Genomic DNA, 25,320 nt, shown 5'->3' with positions numbered 1-25,320 from the left:
TTTGCAAGATCCAATTTTTCATAATTAGTTTTTAAGTGCCAAATTACTATAAACACATTCATTACCCATAGAATAAGTGGCAAGCCTTATATTTTTACAAATATAATTTACAGATGGCAGAGAAAGTTGCTAGGGAAATGGCTGAAAATTGCCTGAGCTCTCACAAATTCACTTCTAAATTAATTTAAATATTATCTCAAAACAAATTGTAGAATAGCAGAATCCACAGAAATAGACTTTTAATAAAGCAAAACTGCCACATTCAGTCCCTTAAAGAAAAATGTAAATTGATCTCATATTCTTGAAGAGTGCAAAAATAAATTTTAAAAATCAAATAAAAATATAGAAAAAAATGGAAGAAATGAGAATGATGCAATCAAATTATTAATCAAAAGAATTCATAATTTATTTTTCTTGTTTCTGTTTTTGTTGTTTGGTTGGTTTGTCTGTGTTTTGATATGACAAATATGGACATAGCTTTTATAAGACTACACATGTGTGACCTAAATTAAATTGATTGACTTCTCAAATAAGGGGGTGGGTATGGAAAGAGAAAATTTGGAGTTCAAATTATTAAAATAAACATTAAAATTTTAGCATGTAATTAGGGAAAAATAAAATATTATAAAAAATGTCATTTATATCAAAGTCTATCTTTTCCCTGACTGGGTCACTATTCTAATTAAGTCCCATATAATATATAACTTCCACTCTAATCTGAGTCTTTCTACTCTTTAATGAATCTTCCACACCCGACATTAAAATATCTTCCAATGGCATGGGTCTAACCATCTGGTTCCCTTGTTAAACAACCATTAATGTTCACTCACTCCCCAAATCAATTGCCTCTAGAAAAAAAAAAAAAAAAAAAAAAAAAGCTGACATTTAGGTTCATACCTAATATGGTTTCCATATATTTTTCATTGCCTCATTTCACATTATATAACATCATGCACTTCCTATTACCATAAAAGCAGAATATCAGTTCTCTCCTGCATTAAAATTTTCCCCTCCTTATAACTACACATTCACTTTTTTTTTTTTTTTTGCTTTAGTAGCATGTTCCTCTGTTTGCAATTTATGTTGTTGAATTCTTATACTGAGTTTTTCAAGGATCAGTTCACATTTATTCTATTCAGTAAAACTTTTCATGACTTTCCTTCACCCCTTCCCCACACAGCTGCTAGTGATCTTCCCTTAAATTAATTTGTGATACATTTATTATAATCATATTCTCATGGTAGAATATAAACTCTTTGAGGGCAAAGTCTGATTTGTTATAGTGCTCTTTTCCCTCTGTGTTTATCAAGTTCCTTACACATTGCACTTTCTTAATAAGTAGGTATTTAAGTTAAATGGAATGAATAAAAATATAAAAATGCATCCTTATATTGTTACTTCCTAACAATGTATTTCAACTTGTGTATAGATTTATATGAGTTGAAATATATACTAATGTGCTTACTAACTAGCATGACCTTTTTTTTACAACTCAGAACAGAATATTTCAGAGTAAGGAATGTCTTTTTATACTTTGAATTTATTTTTTATTTAATTATCTGTGCATATGCTTTTATTCAATAGAATGGAAACTTCTTGAGGTTTGGGACTCTTGTTTTTTATCTTTTACTTTGTTTTTTATCTTTATCTATTGCTTTTTATCTTTGTTTTTTATCTTGAGCACCCAGCATAGTATCTAACACATAATCAGAGCTTATAAATTCTTGTTGAATGGATGCCCATCAATTGGAGAATGGTTGAGTAAATTGTGGTATATGAATGTTATGGAATATTATTGTTCTGTAAGAAATGACCAGCAGGATGAATACAGAGAAGCTTGGAGAGACTTACATGAACTGATGCTGAGTGAAATGAGCAGAACCAGGAGATCATTATATACCTCAATAACGATACTGTATGAGGATGTATTCTGATGAAAGTGGATTTTTTCGACAAAGAGATCTAACTCAGTTTCAATTGATCAAGGATGGACAGAAGAAGCTACACCCAAAGAAAGAACACTGAGAAATGAATATAAACTGCTTGCATTTTTGTTTTTCTTCCCATTACTTTTACCTTCTGAATCCAATTCTTCCTGTGCAACAAGAGAATTGTTCAGTTCTGCACACATATATTGTATCTAGGATACACTGTGACATATTTAACATATATAGGACTGTTTGCAATCTGGGGGAGGGGATGAAGGGAGGGAGGGGAAAAGTCAGAACAGAAGTGAGTGTAAAGGATAAAATTACCCAGGCATTAATCAAAAAAAAAATAAATAAATAAATAAATTCTTGTTGAATTCATACATGTATGTTGAAATCAGAAAATCGAACAATTTTTTTTCTATGACACGTTAAAATATCATGCTTTTTTAGTGTTCTTATAAAGAATAACAGAAATCAATTTGTTTATCTTCTTGGATCACATTGAAATAATTGCCACAGCTTCATTTCATTTTTATGGCTTATATCCCTGCTATTAATGCACAAACATAAATGGACATATCAGTCTTCCCAAATTTCTATAAGTGATTCTTATGGTACAATAAGATATAGAGATTAAATGACATTAGACAGAGGGTAGAGTCCATTACTAACCTAATCATAAGAAGCCAATAGCAAACTGGCTTTTCTCCTACCAGATGGCTAAAATTTAGCACTGAAGTTTAGCCCTAAATGAAATTCAGTGAATATTCAACCTCTCAAATAGTTAGGTGCACAATAGTTTTGTTTCATCTCTCCTACATTGAAATCAAAAGCAGGAACAAGAATTATATAAATAGTCTTTTCTCAAAGTGCTGAAGTACTTTTATACTCTCTTCAGGAAGATGATAAAGATATTGTATGAATAATAAGAAACTTAAGAAATATTGAAAGATGAAAAAGACAGGAAATGTAATTGTTGGACAAAGTTGGGCTTCTATGCATATGCTTTGAATGTGCAAGGTGGCAAATTATTGATTGATTCTCAATATTCAGTGAAATAGAAATTCAGAGCCAGCTATTAAAGTGCAGTCTGGGGACTTGAGCATTTTAACAGAAGAACATTTCACCTTCAGGAAAATGGAGAATTGAGATGAAGTGAGTGCCTATTACTTTAATTTTAATACTCTGGATCTTCAAGGGCAAGACTAAGCTTTCTATGAGGCAATCTGCCTCCTATGTTCCCTTCCTTTGAGCACCATAGAATACCACTTGCAGTACCATAATGATTCATTGCAGAGGGACAGGATTTGCTTTTCTCCCTTGGATGAGAAAATTTTACTTTCAACTTGATATAAAAGATGGAAATACTAAGATTTTCCTTTGACACCTGCTTTTTCACATTAAGAAATTTTCTGAAATCCCTTTTATATGTTACAGAAAGCCTTAGGATGGACACATCCCAAAAGTTTTGGTGGTTCACATTCCCAATAAGATTAGGGGTGAAACAAGGTTGCCCATTATCAGCATTACTATTCAATATTGTATTGGAAATGTTAGCTTTGGTAAGAAGAGAAGAAAAAAGAGATTAAAGGAATTAGAGTAGGTAATGAGGAAACCAAATTATCACTCTTTGAAGATGATATGATGGTATTCTTAGAGAATACTAGAGATTCAAATAAAAAACTACTAGAAATAATTCACTATTTTAGTAAAGTTGCAGGATACAAAATAAATTCACACAAATCATCTGTATTTTTATATATTAACAACAAAGTTCAGCAGCAAGAGATAAAAAGAGAAATTATATTCAAAATAACTGTCAATATTATAAAATATTTGGCAATCTATCAGCCAAGGGAAAGTAAGAAACTATGCGAACACAACAAACACTTTTACAAAAATAAAGTCAGATCTAATAAGTTGGAAAAATATCAAGTGTGCATGGAAAGGCTGAGCAAATATAATAAAAAATGACAACACTACCCAAATTAATATACTTATTTAGTGCCATACCAATCAAACTCCCAAGAAATTATTTTACAGATCTAGAAAAAATAATAACAAGGTTCATCTGGAAGAACAAAAGGTCAAGAATTTCAAGGGAACTAATGAAAAGAAAATGCCAATGAAGGTGGCCTAGCTATGCCTGACCTAAAAGTATATTTCAAAGCAGTAATCATCAAAACCATTTGGTACTGGCTAAGAAGTAGAGCAGTTGATCAGTGGAATAGGTTAGAATCACAAGACAAAATGGTCAATAACTATAGTAATCTAGTACTTGAGAAACCCAAAGATCCCAGCTTTTGTCACTATTTGACAAAAAACTTCTGGGAAAATTGGAAACTAGTATAGAAGAAATTAGGCATTGATCCATACCTAATACCATATATCAAGATAAAGTCAAAGTGGATTCATGATTTGGACATAAAGAGTGATATTATAAGCAAATTAGAAGAACATAGGATAATTGGCCTCTGAGATCTGTGGAGAAGAAAGGAATTCACAACTAAAAGAAGAACTGGAACTCATAATTGAACACCAAATAGATAATTTTGATTATATTAAGTTAAAAAGTTTCTGTACAAACAAAATTAATGCAGATAAGATTAGAAGGGAAGCAATAAATTGGGAAAATATTTTACATTTAAGCATTCTGATAAAGGCCTCATTTCTAAAATATAAAAAGAATTGACTCAAATTTATTAGAATTCAAGCCATTTTCCAATTGATACATGGTTAAGGGATATGAGCAATTTTTAGATGAAGAAATTAAAGCCATTTCTAGTCATATGAAAAGGTACTCTTAATCATTATTGATTAGAGAAAGGCAAATTAAGATAACTGAGACACCACTACAAAATTCAGATTGGCTAAGATGACAGGAAAAGGTAATGACAAATGTTGGTGGGGATATGGGAAAACTGGGACACTAATATATTAATGGTGGAATTGTGAATGGATCCAACCATTCTGGAGAGCAATTTGGAACTATGCTCAAAAAATGATCAAACTGTGCATACCCTTTGATCCAGCAGGGTTTCTACTGGGCTTATATTTCAAAGAGATCTTAAATGAGGGAAAGGGACCCACATGTGCAAAAATGCTTGTGACAGCCCTTTTTGTAGTAGCAAGAAACTCGAAACTGAATGAATGCCCGTCAGTTAGCCAATGGTTGAATAAGTTATGGTATATGATTTTTATGGAATATTATTTTTCTATTAAAAAATGTCAGCAGGATGATTTTAGAGAGACCTGGAGAGGCCAGGAGATCACTGTACACAGCAACATCAATATTATATGATGATCAATTCTAATGGACATGAAACTTTCCAATAATGAGATGATTGTGGCCAGTTGCAATGATGATTGTGATAAAGAGGGTAAGAGAGAGGAAGAGAGAGTGAAAAACGAACATTTGTTTGTATAAAATATATTGTCAAGTATGTATAGAATATGGCAATATTCTATACAGGATTTCAATGCAACCAAATCTAAGATTGCTGAATTTGCTTCCTCTTGTAAGTTTTCTGGTTTACTTTGCTTATTAGTATAAATTTTCATATTTTTACACAGACATAGACAACCATCCCCCAAATTGATGGAAATTCCTTCAATGTCTGATTTTTTTCCTAAGAAAAGAGCTGCTATAAATATTTTTATATATAAGGTCATTTTTTTTTACTTTTGATCTCTTTTGGGATACAACAAATAGAGGTATTTGTAGATCAAAGTGTGTGCATGGTTTTATAGCCTTTTGATCATAGTTCCAAATTACTCTATAAAACGATTTAAATAGTTCATAACTCCAGTAACAATATATTATTGACCATTTCTCCCGCATTTCCTTCAACATTTGTTATTCTCCTTTTCTGTCCTATTAATCAATCTAATAGATATGAGGTAGTCTTTCAGAATTGTTTTAATTTGCATTTCTCCTATCAATAGTAAGTTAGAGCACTTTTTTAATATGGCTATACATAGCTATGACAACTTCATCTAAATTTTTTTCATATCTTTTAATAAGTTATCAATATGGTAATAACTTATTTTTTATAAATTTGACTCCATTGTCTATATGTTTAATAAGTAAGGCCTTTGTCAGACAAATTTGCTTCATTTCCCCCCACCCCCATAATTACTCTTGCTAACCATTTCTCTTCTGTTTATTCTATTCTCTCTCCATTCATGCTTTCCCTCTTCGAAAATGTTTTGATCTTTATCCCCTCCATCAGTCTATCATCCCTTCTATCACCCACACCTTAGTTCCTTTCTTCAATACTATCCTATAGAGTAAGATAGATTTCTATACCCAATTGAATGTGTGTTATTCTTTCTTTGAGCCAATTCTATTGACAGTAAGGTTCACTCAATCTCCCTTACATTCCCCATTCCCATCCATTGCAAAAGTTTTTTTTTTCTTATCTCTTTTACATTACCTACTTTACCCCATTTTACTTTTCCCTTTTCCTTTCTCTCAGTATATTCCTCTCTCACCCCTTAATCTTATTTTTCGATATTATCAGTTCATATTCAACTAACACTTGTGCTCTCTGTCTATATATACTCCTTCTAACTATCCTAATTATGACAGAGAAGAGAGGCTACAATCAGGGAATGTGGTGTGAGGCTCATAGCCAAAATATAGCAATATTAGCTACTCTGTATAGGCTTAGATAGCTAGTGAATGAGCATACTAGCTGTGAGATATCCAATGCAAGTAAAGAAGGCAATCAGTAAGCCTCTGAACATCAGCGTAACAGGCAGAACTTGGCCAAGCTCATCTAATAAGGAGGGGATGCTATAGCTATACTGGTCCCAGCACTGGCAAGTGAAGCCCCTCTTGGCTTGTATAGGAAGTTGTGGACAATCTCCCTTGTACCCTAGGAACAGATCTCAACCTTTAAAAACAAGCAAAAAATGATAAGAGGTAGAGCCAAAATGGTGGAGTGAAGCCAAGAAGCTGCTCAAACTCTCCTGTAGAGAACCACAGATATTGGGAAATTCTGAGAGAACTATAATTAAGCAAGGATACTTACAGCAGGTTGTTAACTTAGTGTGATTGATGAGATGATGGTTCTCTAGTTTACATATACTTAGTACTTAGTATGGTGATATAATGGTTCTTCAGTTGACACATGCTCAATGTGCTGTAGTGATGTATTTGTACTAAGGTATATAAGGGCTGACAGAACTTGAAATAAGTAGACTAGAGAGAGACTCCAGTGAGAGTGTGCTCGAGCTCCATCTCAGATTCCAGACTCCAAACTCTAGAGAGATCGTCAAGAAAGCCAGCCCGACATTACATTCTCCCACTTTCCCTCAAAAACCACACAAAATCAACCATTTGAATAGAGTCTGGAGGAATGAAATGACTATCCAGTTCAAGAGAACTGAAAAACTTCAAGAAAGATCAGTCCAATGGGGTGAAAATGATGTTCAGACCAACTTAGAGAGACTCTAGGTAACCCAGCAAGAGGGTTTTAATTAGCAACTGAGACCCTTGGTCCTGCCTCAGTAGAAAAGTAGAATCAGTGGGTCAGCCTCCAGTTTCAGCTCAATAAGCAAACTCTGGGAAACCAGGCTCTTTCCTGGAAAGAATATGTAAACTTACTCCTGGAAGTACAAGGGGACTATACCCAAAGCCAAGGGTCAGAGATGCACCAGAAGCTTAGAACAGTGTCCACTTTACCCCAGGAACAGAATTCGATCATAAAAGTAAAAGAGGAAATACAAAAAGAAAAGAAAAGAAAATCAGCATGGAACAGAAAAGAACCTTGATCATAGAAAGCTGCTGTGGTGACAGAGAAGACCAAAGCACCAACTCAGAGGAGAACAAAATGTTCAGAAAGGAAAACTCAAACAATAATATGAATTGGTTTCAAGTCCAAAAAGACTTTTTGGAAATGCTTCTTGAAAGACTTTAAATGACAAATAAGAGGGAAAGAAGAAAAGATAAGAAAATAAATGAGAAGTATGCAAAAGAGAATCAACAGTTTGGAAAATGAAGTTAATTCCTTTAAAAATACAATTGGACAAATGCAAAAAAAAAAAATCCATTGGGGAAGGGGAAAGGGGTACATCTTCAGAAGCAGCATTAACCAAGTGGAAAAAGAGACTCCAAAGCTAACTGAAGAAAATCATACATTAAAAAGCAGAAGGGAACAAATGGAAGCTAATGACTCCACGAGACATGAAGATTTAGTCAAACTAAAAAGAATAAAAAAATGGAGAAAAAATACGAAATACTTCATAGAAAAACAGCCGATCTGGAAAACAGATCCAGGAGAGACAATTTAAAAATTACTGGTCTACCTGAAATTGGTCTACCAAAAAAAGAGACTATATAGCATTCTTCAAGACATCATCAAGGAAAATTACCCCAATGACCTAGACTCAGAGGGGAAATACTCATTGAAAGAATCCATCAAGTAGCAAAGAATTAGAAAATGAGTAGATGCTCAACAATTCTCAAATGATGAACAAGTTGTGGTATATAAAGGTAGTGGAATATTACTTTTATAAGAAATGATGAACAAACATATTTTAGAAAGACCTGGAAAGATTTACATGAACTGATGCTGAATGAAACAAACAGAACCAGGAACACATTATATACAATAACAGCAAGAATGTGTGGTGATCCTCTTTGAAACACTGGGTTCTTCTCAGTGGTTCAGTGATTCAAAGCAAGTCTAATAGACTTTTGGATATAAAATCCCATCTGCACCCAGAAAAAGAACAAAGGAGACTAAATGTAAATGAACACATACTGTTTTCACTTTTTTTTTTTTAATCTCTCCAATGGTTTTTTCATTTTGCTATGATTTTTCTCTCCCAACATGAACATGAAAACAACAACAACAAACAAACAAAACAAAAATAAAGAATACATCAATTACCTCCAGAAAGAGATCCCACAAAGAAAATCCTTAGGAATATTGTTGCAAAACTTCAAAATTACAATGTTAACCTGTCAGACAAGAACAATTCAAATATCAAGGAGCAACAGTCAAGATTACTCAGGATCTGGTAGCTTTTTATTATAATAAAGGATCAGAGGACCTGGAATACCATATTCTGGAAGGCAAAGAACCTGGGGTTACAATTCTGTTTAAATTGATGTATTTCTTTAGTCCTATAACAATCAAGCTGCCAATTTTTTTTATAAAACTAGAAAAAATAATAAGCAAATTCATCTGGTAGAACAGAAAGTCAAAAACATGAAGGAAATTAATAAAAAAAAAATACAAAGCATGGTGGCTTAGTAGTACCAAATCTAAAACTCTATTATAAAGTAGAAGTCATTAAAATTATTTGGACACTGACTAAGAAACAGAGTTATGGATTCCTGAAATAGATTAGAGTCACATGATATAATAATCCAGGTGTATAAAAATCTAATATTTGGTTAACTCCCAAACTCTAGCTTCTGGAATAAGAATTAACTATTTGACAAAAAATGAAGGAAAAAATGGAAAATAATACATAAAAAACTTGTCAAAGACCTACATCTCATACCCCATACTAAAATAATGTAAAAATTGGTACATTATTTGGGTATAAAGGATGATACCACAAACAAAGTAGGAGAGCAAGGGATAATTTTCCTATCGGATCTTTGGAGAATGGTGGAATTTATGATTAATGTAGAACAAGACAAAATTATGAAAGGTAAAATGGGCAGGCAAGATTAGAAGGGAAAAAATAAACTGGGAAAACATTTTTACAGTCATAGGTTCTGATAAAGGCCTCATTTCCAAAATATATAGAGAATTGACTCTAATTTACAAGAAATTAAACCATTATCCAATTGATAAATGGTCAAAGGATATGAACAGACAATTCTCAGGTGATGAAATTGAAACTATTACCACTCATATGAAGGAGTGTTCCAAATCACTATTGATCAGAATAATGCAAATTAAGACAACTCTGAGATACCACTACACACCTGTCAGATTGGCTAGAATGACAGGGAAAGATAACACGGAATGTTGGAGGGAATGTGGGAAAACAGGGACACTGATACATTGTTGGTGGAATTGTGAACACATCCAGCCATTTTGGAGAGCAATTTGTAGCTATGTTCAAAAAGTTATCAAACTGTGCATACCCTTTGATCCAGCAGTGTTTCTACTGGGCTTATACCCCAAAGAGATACTAAAGAAGGTAAAGGGACCTGTATGTGCCAAAATGTTTGTGGCAGCCCTATTTGTAGTGACTAGAAGCTGGAAAATGAATGGATGCCCATCAACTGGAGAATGGTTGAGTAAATTGTGGTATATGAATATTATGGAATATTATTGTTCTGTAAGAAATGACCAGCAGGATGAATACAGAGAGGATTGGCGAGACTTACATGAACTGATGCTAAGTGAAATGAGCAGAACCAGGAGATCATTATATACCTCAACAACAATACTGTATGAGGATGTGTTCTGATGGAAGTGGATTTCTTCGACAAAGAGAAGATCTAACTCAGTTTCATTTGATCAGGGATGGACAGAGGTGGTTACACTCAAGGAGAGAACACTGGGAAATGAATGTAAACTGCTTGCATTTTTGTTTTTCTTCCTGGGTTATTTGTCTCTTCTGAAGCCTCTCTGAGCAACAAGAGAACTGTTCGGTTCTGCACACATATATTGTATCTAAGATATACTGTAACCTATTTAACATGTATAGGACTGCTTGCCATCTGGGGGAGGGGGGGTGGAAGGGGGGAGGGGAAAATCGAAACAGAAGTGATTGCAAGGGATAATGCTGTAAAAAATTACCCTGGCATGGGTTCTGTCAATAAAAAGTTATTAATAAATAAATAAAAAAGAAAGGAGTAGAGAAAAAAAAGGAAGAAAAAAAAAGTTATGACTAGGTCTAGTTACAACAATAAAAAAAAAAGAAAGAAAGGTAAAATGGACAACATTGATAACATTAAATTTAAAAGTTTTTGCACAAATAAAACCAACAGAAACAAGATTTAAACGGAAGTATAAAGCTGGATGGAAATTTTTACATTGTTTTTGATTAAGGTCTCATTTCTAAAATATATAAAGAACTATGTCAAATTTATAATACTAGATGTCCTTCCCCAGTTGATAAATGGTCAAAGGATTTCAATAGAAAATATTTAGATGAGGAAATTACAGCCATCTATAGTCATATGAAAAAATGGTTTAAATCACCATTGGTTAAAGAAATGAAAATTAAAACAACTCTGAGGTACCACTTCACAAATCTCAGACTGGCTAAAATGACAGGAAACTATAATGGGGAATGTTGTAGAGGATGTGGGAAAACTGGGATATTAATGCATTGTTGGTACAGTTGTGAAATGATACAACAATTCTGGACAGCAATCTGAAACTATGCCCAATGAGCTACAAAACTGTGTATACCTTTTCACCTAGCAGTGCCATTATTGTGCCTGCATTTCAAGGAAATCATAAGGGAGGGAAAGGATCTATATGTGCAAAAATGTTTATAGCAGCTCTTTTTGTGATAGCAAAGCACTGGGAAATATATAGATTCCCATCCGATGGGGAATGACAGAATAAGTTGCAGTACGTAAAGATAATGTAATATTATTGTTCTATAAAAATGATGAACAAGGTGATTTTAGAAAGGCCTGGAAATATTTACATGAACTGATGCTGAGTGAAAGAAGGAGAACCAAGAATGCATTGTAGTAACAATAACAGCAGGAATGTGCAATGATCAATTATGATAAATTTGTTTCTTTTCTGTGGTTCAGTGAGACAAAGCAATCCCAATGAACTTTTTGTTGTTGTATGTTGTTTGTTTTTATTGTAGCAAGTTTATTTTTAATACACATTTTTATGAATCATGTTGGCAGAGAAAAATCAGAGCAAAATGGAAAAACATGGGAGAGAGAAAAAAAATCAAATGATTTTGATTACTGCTGCTTTATAATATAGTTCTAGGTTTGGTACTGCTAAAACCATCTTTCTCAGTTTTTTCATTAATGTTCTTGATGTCCTTGACCTTTGTTCTTCCAGATTCATTTTATTATTATATTTTTCTAGTTCTGTAAAATAATGTTTGGGCAGTGTGATTGCTATGGCACTGAACAAGTATACTAATTTAGACACAATTGTCATTTTTATTTTATTAGCTCGGACTAGCCATGAACAATTGATATTTTTCCAATTGTTTAGATCTGCTATTATTTGTGTGAGAAATGTTTTGTAATTGTGTTCATATTGTTCTTGGTTTTTTTTCTTGGTGGATCTGCAAGTATTTTATTTTGTCTACAGAAATTTTAAATGGAATTTCTTTCTATAGAAATGCTGACAATTTATGTGGATTTGTTTTGTATATTGCTACATTGTTAAAGCTGTTAATTGTTTCAAGTAAGTTTTTGGATGATTTTCTAAGTCTCTAAGTATACCATCATACCATCTTCAAAGTGTGATAGTTTTATTTCCTCTTTGCCTATTCTAATTCCTTTAATTTCTTTTTTGTCTTCTTATTGCTAAAGCCAAAATTTCTAGTACAATATTGAATAATGATGGTGATAATGGGCATCCTTGTTTCACCCCTGATCTTATTGGGAATGCATCCAGGTTTTCTCCATTACAAATAATATTTGCTGTACATTTTAGATAGCTACTGATGATGATATGATGATAATAATTTGCTTATTATCCAGGTTAGAGAACCCTGGAGAATCAACTAAAAAGATTAGAAACAATCCACAATTTTAGCAAAGTGCAGGATACAAAATAAATCCAAATAAATCATCAGCATTTTTGTACAACACTAACAAAGTCCAACAGCAAGAGATGCAAAGAGAAATTCCTTTTAAGATAACTGTCAATAATATAAAAAGGTGTTTGGGACCAGACTTGAACTCAAGTCCTTCTGACTTCAGGGCTGGTTCTCTATCCACTGCATCACCTAGCTACCTTACTCATTCCTGAAATATATAGAGAATTGCCTTAAATTTATAAGAATTCAAGCCATTCTCCAAATGACAAGTAGTGAAAGGATATGAACAGATAATTTTCAGATGCAGAAATTGAAATTATTTCTAGTCATATGAAAAGGTGCTCTAAATCACTATTGATCAGAGAGATGTAAATTAAGATAAATCTGAGATACCACTACATACCTTTCAGATTGGCTAAGATTACAGGAAAATATCATGACGAATGTTGGAGGAGATGTGGGAAAACAAGGACACTAATACATTATTGGTGGAACTGTGAATGGATCCAGCCATTCTGGAGAGAAATTTGGAACTATGCTCAAAAAATTATCAAACTGTGCATACCCTTTGATCCAGCAGGGTTTCTACTAGGCTTATATATCAAAGAGATCTTAAAGGAGGGAAAGGGACCCACATGTGCAAAAATGTTTCTGGCAGCCCATTTTGTATTGGCAAGAAACTGAAAACTGAATGGATGCCCATCGATTGGATGATGGCAGAATAAATTATGGCATATAAATGTTATGGAATATTATTGTTCTATAACAAATGACCAGCAGGATGATTTCAGAGATGCCTGGAGAGACTTACATGATACTAAATGAAATGAGCCAAACCATATCTGATGTATGTAACTCTTTTCAACAGTGGGATGATTCAAACCAGTTCCAATTGTTTAGATGAAGAGAGCCATCTACACCCAGAGAGAGGATTGTGGGAACTGAGTGTAGTTAAAAACATAGCATTTTCACTATTTTTGTTATTGTTTGCTTGTATTTTATTTTATTTCTCTCTCTTTTTTTTTAAACTGGCTTGATTTGATTTTTCTTGTGTGGCACAATAATTGTATTAATATGTATGCACATATAGGATTTAACATATAAAAAAACATTAAAAAGATAGCTACTGTTCATTATCTTAAGGAAAGCTCAATTTATCCCTATGCTCTCTAATAAGTACTATATTTTATTAAAAGCTTTTATTTACTACATCTTTTGAGATTATCATATGATTTTGATTAGTTTTGCTATTGATATGGTCGATTATATTAATAGTTTTCCTAATATTTAACCAGCCCTGAATTATTGGTATAAATCCCATTTGGTCATAATGTGTTATCCTGATGATAAGTTGCTGAAATATCTCTACTAATATCTTATTTAAATATTTTGCATCAATATTCATCAGGGAAATTGGTTTGTAAATTTCTTTCTCTGTTTTGGGCCTTCCTGGTTGAGGTATCAGTGCCATATTTGTGTTATAGAAGGAATTTGGCAGTACTCTTTCTTCATCTATTTTACCAAATAATTTTCATAGTATTGGAATTGCTCTTTAAATGTTTGGTGGAATTCATCTGGCCCTGCCTGGAGATTTTTTTGAAAGAGTTAATTTATGATGTTCAACTTCTTTTTCTAAAATGGGATTAAGTATTTTATTTCATCTTCTGATAACCTGGGCAATTTATATTTTTGTAAATATTCACCCATTTCAGTTAAATTGTCAGATTGACTACTAGAGTTTAGCAAACTAGCTGCTAATTTCTTTTCATGGGTGGTAAGTTTGCCCCTTTCATTTTTGATGCTGGTGATTTGGTTTTTTCTTTCCTTTTTCTGATCAAATTAGCCATAATTTTATTCATTTTGTTAGTTTTTTTATAAAATCAACACACTTCTTTATTAGTTCAATAATTTTATTAGTTTCTATTTTACTAATATCTCCTTTGAGTTTCAAAATTTCTAATTTGGTATTTAATTATTTTTTAATGTGTTATTTTTCTAGTTTTTTTAGTTGCATGCTTAATTCATTGATCTCCTCTTTCTCTATTTTATTTATGTAGCTATGTAGAAGTTTATATCTCTAAGAACTGCTTTGGCTGCATCCCATAGTTGGTGATTCATTATGGTCATTTTCATTGATGAAATTATGGATTGTTTCTTGGATTTTCAGATGCCTTAGGTTTTTTTAGATTCTTTAGAATTAGATTATTTAATTTCCAATTGGTTTTTAGTCTATCTTTTCCTGACCCTTCATTGAATATAATTTTTATTACATTGTGATCTGAAAAGAACGTATTTACTATTTCTGCCTTTTTGCATTTGATTATGAGGTTTTTATACCCAAATATTTGGTCAATTTTTGTGTAGTTGCCATGAACTGCTGAGAAAGAGATATATTCATTTATTTTCCTATTCAGTTTTTACCAGAGAGCTATCATAGTTAGGTTTTCTAGGATCCCATTAACCTCCTTAGTTTCTTTTTTTGTTTATTTTGTAATTAGATTTGTCTGGTTCTAAGAAGGGAAGCTTGAGGTTCCCCACTAGAATAGTTTTGCTGTCTATTTCTTCCTGTAACTGTCTTAAAATCCTCTCTAGGAATATCCTTGTTCTACTACTTGGTGCATACACATTTAGTATCTTTAATACTTCCTTATTTATAGTACTGTTTATCAAGATGTACTTTTCCTCCTTATCTCATTTAATAAGATCTGTTTTTATTTTTACTTTATCTGAGAACAGAAATTCTACTCCTGCTTTTTCTACTTCAACTGAAGCATAATAAATTCTGTTCCAGTCTTTTACATTTACTCTGTATGTGTCTCTCTGTTACTTTATTACTTGCTTCCTTTTTATGGGAGAGTTCATCCCCATTAACAGTTAAGAATATCAGTGCTGTGTTTTTCTCCATCCTATTTTCTCTCCTCATGCATTTTTGTTCTTTCTTTCCACCCTGTCCTTATTCCTGTTTATTTTCCCTATCCCAACCATTTTCTTGTCTCCTATCATGCCTCCCCTTCTCTTACTAGTATATTTTTTACCCACCAAATCCACTACTTTATTGCATATCATTCCTTTCTTCTCTTTAGTGTTTTTTTTTAATTCACTCCATCCACTACCTTAAATTCTATCAACCCTCCCCGCCTTCTCATACCCTTTTCTCTACTGTTTCTGCCATCCTTTTCTGCCCTGTGCTTCCTATGTCTCTGTTTTCTTTTCTTCTTTTTCCCTTCTTTTCCAACTGAATGATTAAATTATTCCCCTCTAAGAGCCAAAACTGATGAGAGAGCAAGCTTCAGAAAATGCTCATCCCCTTACTTTCTTTCCCTTGGTTGTAATAGGTCTTTTGCAGCTCTTCACGAGAAGTTTTTCCATTATACCCCCCCTTTCCTCTTTTTTTCCAGGAGAGACCTTTTTCCACCTCTTAATATCTTTTTTAATGTTATCATATTAATGACCATTCACAATCACACCTCCAGTCCATGCGATGCCCCCCTTTGTCTCCCCAGTGACAGATACAGTTCACAAGAGTTGAAGATATTGTTTTCCTATCTGGGATGTGAACAATTTAACTTTTAAATACCTATTTTCCCCTTTTAACCTTTTTATGGTTCTCTTTTGTCCTATGTTTGTAGATTAAATTTTCTATTTACTTCTGTTTTTTTAAGTAGAAATGATTAAAAGTCTCTTACTTCATTAAAGCTCCATCTCCTCCCCTGAAAGGTGATGCTGAGTCTCACTGGATAGATACTTAATTCTTGCTTTAACCCCAATTCCTTTGTCTTCCAGCATATGGTTCTCCAGGCCCTCTGGTTGAAGAAGCTGCTATATCCTTAGTAAACCTGATTTTTCTTGATATTTGAATTGTATTTGTCTGGCAGTTTATGGTATTTTCCCTTTGAGCTTGTAGTTTTATGGGATCTCTTCCTAGAAATGATCGATGGATTCTTTCAATGAGGCAGTTTTCCATAATGACCTTTTTTTTCCCCCAGTGGATTTCCTCCCTCACTCCCATTTTGGCCAATTCTATTTTCTAAGGATTTTTTTTTTCTTCAATGAATTTTTATGCCTCTCTTTCCATTTGGCCAACTTGGCTTTTTAAGGGCATTTTTTTCCTTATTGGCTTTTTGAACTTCCTTTATCCTTTGGTCTAGTCTGTTTTGTACCATGTTGTTTTCATCAATATTTTTCTGTTTCCTTTATCAAGATGTTGACTCATTTTTCATGATTTTCTTCCATCATTCTCATTTCTTTTCCCTGGTTTTCCTCTTCTTCTCTTACTTGATTTTCAAAATCCTTTTGAGTTCTTCCATAGCCTGAGAATAAATCATATTCTTTTAGAGACTTTGGATGTGACCTTTGACTTTATTAAATTCTAAATGTGTGTTTTGATATTTCTTGTCCCACCAATACTTTTCTATTATTTTTCCTATTGTTTATTCATTTCCCTCCAGTCTATTACTTTACTTAACTCTTTTCTAAAGTATGGCTTTTCTTCCAGACTGGGGGGTGCACTGGTCTAAAATTCATGGATTTTCTGTAATTGTTTTCAGAGATACTTCTAGGAGCCTGTAAATGTTCAGTTATTCTAACATTATATGATCTAAGGAGAGATGTGTTTACTACTTTCCTGGCTGTACTCTGGTCTGTGAATTTCTTCCCTCATTTCCCTTCTCTTTCCCTGTATTGCAAAAGCTTGTTCTTGTGTCTTTTGTGTGTGATAAATTACCCCCATTCTACCTTTTTAAATCTTTCTTCCAGTGCATCCCTTTCTTGCCCCTTAATTTTTTTTTAATTTTTAGATATGACTTCATGTTCAACTTACAGCTATACCCACTCCTTTTTACTGTTCTAATAATGAGAAAGTTCTTATTAGTTACAAGTCCCATTTTCCCTTGTAGGAATGTAAATTATTCCAATGTTATTAAGTTCATTTTGCTTTCTCTTTTTTTGTTTCCTATTTTACACTGGTCTAGAGTCTTTAAGGTAAATTTGAAAGGTAAATATTTTATTCAATTCTGGTCTTTTCAGCAAGAATGCTTAAAAATTCTTTATTTCATTGAAAATCCACATTTTTCATTGAAGAATTATGCTCAGTTTTGCTGGGGAGATGATTCTTGGTAATAATCTTAACTTGTTTGCCCTCTAGAATATCATACCCCAAGCCCTTGGATCCTTTATTGTCAAAGCTATTTAATCTTTTGTTATTCTGAATGTAACTACATAATACTTAAATTATTATTATTTTTTTTTTTTTTTTACTTTCTGGATGCTTGCAACAATTTCTCTTTGATGTGGAATGTTTAGAATTTGTATCTAATATTTCTGGGAGTTTTCATTTTGTGATCTCTTTCAGGAAGTAATCAGTGAATTCTTTGTATTTCCGTTTTATTCTCTGATTCTAGAATATCAAGGCAGTTTTCTTTGATAATTTATTGAAAGAAAGATGCCTAGGTGTTCTTTCATATCTCTCTCTCTCTCTCTCTCTCTCTCTCTCTCTCTATCTCTATCTCTCTGACTTCCAGGCAGTTTAATAAATTTTAATTATTTTTCCTGCATTGTTTTCTATGTTTATGCTTTTTTGCTTTAGTTTTGTGTTTCTTGATTTCTCATAAAGTCATTTCCTTCTATTTGCTCAATTCTATTTTTTTATTAAAGCTTTTTATTTAGAAGTTATATGCATGGGTAATTTTATAGCATTGACAATTGCCAAACCTTTTGTTCCAATTTTCCCCCTCCTTCCCCCCACCTTTTCAAAATCATCCTGTTGGTCATTTCTTACTGAACAATAATTCAATTCTATTTTTAAGGAATTATTTTCTTCAATGAGCTCTTGTACCTCCTTTCTAATTTGACAAATTTGACTTTTTCAGTTTTTTTTTTCTTTAGTGAATGTTTATGTCTCTTTTTCTAGTCATCCATTTCTGCTTTCAAAGACCTTCTTTTCCTCATTCCATTTTTTTTTAAATCTATATTTTGGTCTACTCTATTTTATATATTATTTTCTTCTATATTTTTGTCCCCTCTACCAAGCTGTTGACTCATTTTTTTCCATGATTTTCTTGAATCACTTTTCTTTCTCTTCCCAATTTTTCTTCTTCCTCAAAATATTTTTTGATTTCCTCCATGGTCTGAAACCAATTCATATTTTTCTTAGAAGCTTTGGAGGAGCTTTGATTTAGTAATTTTTTCTTTCCATTATCTGTTCCTGTTCTCATTTCTTAGCATTTAACTCTTTGTTATTTTTTTTTTTTAATTTTAGAACATAACTTTAATGCCATGATTAAATGACTAGGCAAACTCCTATCTGTTCAACATTTTACTAACAGACAACAATTCAGTTAATTCTTATTAATGCTAATGGAAAAAGATCTTGGCATGGATAATCCAAAACATATCCAGAAATTTTTCCCATTTGAGTACAGATGTGGTTCATGTTCTAAGACTTCACAACACTTTCTTTTTTTTTTTTTTTTTTTTTTTTTTAATTTAATAGTCTTTTATTTACAGGATATATACATGGGTAACTTTACAGCATTAACAATTGCCAAACACTGTTCCAATTTTTACCTCTTACCCCCCCCCTCCCTAAATGGCGGATGACAGTAGATGTTAAATATATTAAAATATAACTTAGATACATAATAAGTATACATGACCAAAACATTATTTTGCTTACAAAAGAATCAGACTCTGAATTATTGTACAATTAGCTTGGAAATCAAAAATGCAGGTGGGCATAAATAAGGGATTAGGGAATTCAATGTAATGGTTTTAGTCATCTCCAGAGTTCTTTTTGGGTATAGCTGGTTCAATTCATTACTGCTCCATTAGAAATGATTTGGTTGATCTCGTTGCTGGGGATGGCCTGATCCATCAGAACTGGTCATCATCTAGTATTTTGTTAGGTATATAATGATCTCCTGGTCCTGCTCATTTCACTCAGCATCAGTTCGTGTAAGTCTCTCCAGGCCTTTCTGAAATCATCCTGTTGGTCATTTCTTACAGAACAGTAATATTCCATAATTTTCATATACCACAATTTATTCAATTTCTCAACGTGGACATCCATTTCAGTTTCAGTTTCTAACCACTACAAAAGGGCTGCCACAAACATTCGTGCAATCAGGTCCCTTTCCTTCTTTATAATCTCTTTGGGATATAAACCCAGTAGTAACCTGGGATCAAAGGGTATGCCAGTTTGATACTTTTTGAGCATAGTTCCAAACTACTCTCCAAAATGGTTGGTTCGTTCACAACTCCACCAACAATGAATCAATGTCCCAGTTTTCCCAATCCCCTCCAACAATCATCATTATTTTTCCTGTCATCTTAGAATCTGGGTGTGTGAGTGGTATCTTAGGTTGTCTTAATTTGCATTTCTCTGATTAATAATGACTTGGAGCATCTTTTCATATGACTAGAAATAGTTTCAATTTCTTCATCTGAGTTGTCTTTCATATCCTTTGACCATTTTCAATTGGAGAATGGCTTGATTTTTTTATAAATTAGGTTAATTCTCTATATATTTTGAAATGGGCCTTTATCAGAACCTTTGACTGTAAAATATTTTCCCAGTTTATTGCTTCCCTTCTAATCTTGTCTGCATTAGTTTGTTTTGTCAAAACTTTCAGTTTGGTATAATCAAAATTTTCTATTTTATGATCGTAATGATCTCTAGTTCTGCTTTGGTCTGAAGACCTTCCCTTCCCAGGTCTGAGGATGTAAACTATCCTATGTTCCTCTAATTTATTATGATTTCATTCTTTATGCCTAGGTCATGAACCATTTTGACCTTATCTTGGTTTACGGCGTTAAGTATGGATCAATGCCTAGTTTCTGCCATATTAGTTTCAATTTTCCCAATTTTTTATCAAACAGTAGGTTCTTATCCCAAAGCTGGGATCTTTGGGTTTTCAAAGACTAAGGTTGCTATTTTGTTGACTGTTTATCCCTGAACCTACTCTATTCCACTGATCAACTAATCTATTCCTTAGCCAATCCAAATAGTTTTGGTAACTGCTGCTCTATAATATAATTTTAGATCTGGTAGCTAACCACCATCATTTGATTTTTCATTAATTCCCTTGAAATTCTTGACCTTTTGTTCCATATGAACTTTGTTTTATTTTTTCTAGGTCATTAAAATAGTTTTTGGGATCTGATTGGTATAGCGCTAAATAAATAGATTAGTTTAGGTAATATTGTCATCTTTTTATTTTGCTCGCCTATCCAAGAGCATTTAATATTTTCAATTGGTTAGATCAAGTTTAATTTGTGTGAAAAGTGGTCTGTAATTGTCTCATAAAGGTTTCTGATTTTCCCTTGGCAGATAGATTCTAAATATTTTATATTATCAGTAGTTACTTTAAATGGATTTCTCTTTGTAACTCTGACTGTTGGATTTTTTGGTGATATATAAAGAATGCTGATGACTTATGTGGGTTTATTTTATAACCACAACTTTGCTAAGGTTTTGGATTATTTCTAATAACTTTTTAGGAATCTTGGGGTTCTCTAAGTATACCATCATGTCATCGGCAAAGGTGATAATTTGGCTTCCCTCATTGCCTAATTCTTATTCCTTTAATCTCTTTCTCAGCTCTTATTGCTTGCTAGCGTTTCTAATACAATTTAAATAGTAACGGTGATGTGGGCAACCTTGTTTCCTCCAGGATCTTATTGGGAATGGTTTGAGTTTGTCTCCATTACATATGATGCTTACTGATGGTTTTAAATAGATGCTGCTGATTATTTTAAGGAAAAGTCCATTTATTCCTATACTCTCAAGTGTTTTTAATAGGAATGGATGTTGGATTTTATCAAATGCTTTTCTGCATCTATTGAGATGATCATATGGTTTTGTTAATTTGGTTATTCATGGAATTATATTGATATTTTTTCCTAATATTAGACCAAGCCCTGCATTCCTGGTTAAATCCTATTTGATCATAGGTGTATTATCTTGGAGATGATTTTCTGTAGTCTTTTGGCTAATATCTTATTTAAGATTTTAGCATCAATAATCATTAGGGAGATTGGTCTATAATTTTCTTTCTCTGTTTTCAGCCTACCCTAGTTTAGGTATCAGTACCATGTCTGTGTCATAGAAGAATTTGGTGGGACTCCTTCATTCTATTTTATCAAATAATTTAATAAGCATTGGGAATTGTTCTTTAAATGTTTGGTAAATTCACATAAATCCATCTGGTCCTGGGGTTTTTCTTAGGGAGTTGTTTAGTGCCTGTTCTATTTCTTTTCTGAAATGGGACTATTCAACAATTTACTTCCTCCTCTGTTAATCTGGGAGTCTATATTTTTTGGAGGTATATCCATTTCCTTGGTTATCAAATTTTTGGCATAAAGTTGGGCAAAATAACTCTATTATTTCTCTAATTTCCTCTTCCTTGGTGGAAAGTTCCCTTTTCATTTTAAGACTACTAATTTCATTTTCCTCCCTCCTTTTCTAATCAGATTTACCAAAGGCTTATCTATTTTATTGGCTTTTCATAGAACCAACTCTTAGTTTTATTAATTAGTTCAATAGATTTTTTACTTTCAATATTTTAATTTTCTCCTTTTAATTTTAAATTTCAATTTAGTATTTGATTGGGGTTTTAATTTGGTCTTTTTAGTTTTTTAGTTTGCAAACCCAATTCATTTAATCTTTTCTTTCTCTGTTTTATTCAAGTAAGCCTCTAAGGATATAAAATTCCCTCTTATTACCGCTTTGGCTGCGACCCACAAATTTTGGTATGATGTCTCATCATTGTCATTATCTTGAGTGAAATTATTAATTGTATCTATAATTTGCTGCTTCACCAATCATTCTTTAAAGATGAGATTTTTAGTTTCAATTACTTTTGGTCTATTTCCCCTAATTTTTTGTTGAATGTAGTTTTATTGCATCATGATCTGAAAAGAAAGCATTTACTATTTCTGCTTTCTTGCTTTTAATTTAGGGTCTTTATGTCCTAATATTGGTCAATTTTTGAATAGGTTCCATGAACTGCTGAGGAAGAAGTATATTCCCTTCTATCTCCATTCAATTTTTCTCCAAGATCCAACATACCTAATTTTTTCTAATATTCTGTTTACTTCTTAAATTCTTTCTTATTTGTTTTGTGGTTTGATTTGTCTAATTCTGAGGGTTACAAGGTTGAGATCTCCTATTATTACAGTTTTGTTGTCTATTTCTTCTTGCAACTCTTACTTCTCCTTTGGGAAGCTAGTGCCATACCACTTGGTGCATATATGTTTAATATTGATATTGCTTCGTTGTTTATGCTACCATTTAGCAGGGATGTAGTTTCCTTCCTTATCCCTTTTAATTAGATCAATTTTTACTTTTGGCGTCTGAGATAAGGATGGCTACCCTACTTTTGACTTCAACTGAAGCATAATAGATTTTCTCCAGCCTTTTACCTTTACTCTATATGTATCCCTGCTTTAAATGTTTTCTTGTAAACAACATATTGTAGGAGTTCTGACTTTTGATCCAGTCTGCTATCTTTGCCTCCCTCTTTGTGGGGAGTTCATCCCATTCATTTACGTTAGAATTACTAATCTGTATTTCCTGCCATCCTAATAACCCCAGATTGTGCTTTACTTATTCTTGCCTCCCCAACCCTCTTCCCCTTTTAAACTTATGTACCCCTCTTGTATCACGATACTTATCCTCTTTATAATCCCTTCCTCCCCTTTGTTCTTTCCCCTTCCTTCCCTTATTACTCTTTTCTTTTCCTTTTCCTCTCCCCCCGTTTTAATGAGGGCAGAGAATTTTCTCTAAAACAAATGTCAATTATTTTTCCTTTAACCAACTCGATGAGGTAAGATTCCACAATGTTCCTCCCCTCTCTAAATTCCCTCAGATTGATAAGTTTCCTTAGCCTCTTTGTGCAATGTGGTTTCCCTCTTTTTATCCCTCCTTCCACCTTATTCTGCCATCATCCCTTTTCCATATCTACTTCCCTTTTTATGTTATATCATTCTATCAAATTTTACAGTATTTTTGTATATCCACAACAGAAATACAATTCTCAAAGTTATTTTACCTTTTCTGCATCTCTTGAGGTTCATTCTTGGAATCAAATTTTTTTTTAGTTTTGGTTTTTCTTCAGAAACAAATGGAATTCATTTGTTTCATTAAATATCCATCTTCTTCCTGGAAAATGCTCAACTTAGCTGGGTAGTTTATTCTTGGCGGCATCCCAAGTTCTTGTGCCTTTCGGAATATCATATTCCAGGCCCTTCTTTCCTTTAATGTAGAGGCAGCCAGATCTTGGGTGATCCTTATTTAGACCTCGGTATTTAAATGGTTTTTGGCTGCTTGTAAAATTTTTTCCTTAATCTATAGTTCTGAAATTTTGCCACAATATTCCTTGGGGTTTTTTTTAGGGTTTCTTTTTAGAAGGTGTTTGATGAATTCTTTCAATGCCTATTTTACCTTCTATTCTTACATCTGGGCAGTTCTCTTTGATGATTTCTTCTAAAATAGTATCTAGGCTCTTTTTTCATCATTAGTTTTCGGAAGTCCAATAATCCTCAGATTATCTCTCCTAGATCTATTTTCCAAGTCTTCATTTTAGCAAGTAGATAATTCATGTTTTTCAGTTTGTCATTTTGGTTTGCTTGACTAGTTCTTGCTGTCTCAATGCATCATTAGTTTCAATTTGTCAGTTCTAATTTTTAAAATTATTTTTCTTCATTAGCTTTTTACTTCTTTCTGTATATGTCAATTGAGTTTTGAATGTATTGTTTTGGTCTGTGGAATTTTTTCCATTTCACTAATTTTTTTTTTTAGTGAATTATTTTTCTTTTCAATTACAGATCCTACTTTCTAGTAATTCTTTATTTTTCAATTCACAATTCTTACTTTCCTGTGATTTTTATTTTTTCCAATTCCAATTTGCACTTCCGGAATTTTTAACTTTTCAATTCGTATTTCAGGAAGTTGTTTGCTCTCTTGTAAGGCTTCTCTTTCCTTTCCCCATTTATCTTCTAACTCTCTTTTGAGATTTTAATGTCTCTTCTATGAGAGCATTATAAGACAGTCTGATGCATTTTGCTGTTTGAGGTCTCTTCAGGTTTGCTGGCCTGCTCTTTTCTGCAAGAAGCTGTCGATCGTTCTTTTCATCTTTTATTCATGTTTTAAAGCCTTTGGGTGGTCTCCTAGGCAAAGGGTTACCAACTTCCTCTGCAGAGCAAGGGAAAGATTTAAAGCGATTTCCAGCTCAGAGGTATGGGGTGCTCAGAGTGAGGTTTCCCTTCCCAACAGAGTGGTTCAGCACTGGCTGAGGCTATCAAAAGGCTTAGTAAGGGCTGATTGGATTATCGATTGCCCTAGGCTAGGACTAAGTGGTGAAAGTGTACTGCCCCAGGCTGGAGCCTCTTGTGGGACTGTGGTATTAGCAGCTGAGTGCAGACCGCAGACCCCAGAACTCTGCCCATATCTCTGCCCAATGCAAATCGGCCCTGGAAAAGCTCTATGGCCCAACCGAGCTCCCCACTGTGCAGATTGGAGGCTAACCGGGGCTGGGTCCTCCTGCTGTGGGATCACACTCCCCAAGGAAAAGCCCTTACTGCAGGTTGGGGCTGTGTGCTTGTGCTGAGATCCTGTGCTTTCACCCTCAGTTTGAGACCTCCTTGGAACCTAATTTCTCTCCCTGTC

The sequence above is a fragment of the Sarcophilus harrisii genome, chromosome 1 (assembly GCF_902635505.1).
Source record: "Sarcophilus harrisii chromosome 1, mSarHar1.11, whole genome shotgun sequence".
Lineage (NCBI taxonomy): Eukaryota > Metazoa > Chordata > Mammalia > Dasyuromorphia > Dasyuridae > Sarcophilus > Sarcophilus harrisii.
Note: the sequence above shows the minus strand (reverse complement) of the source record.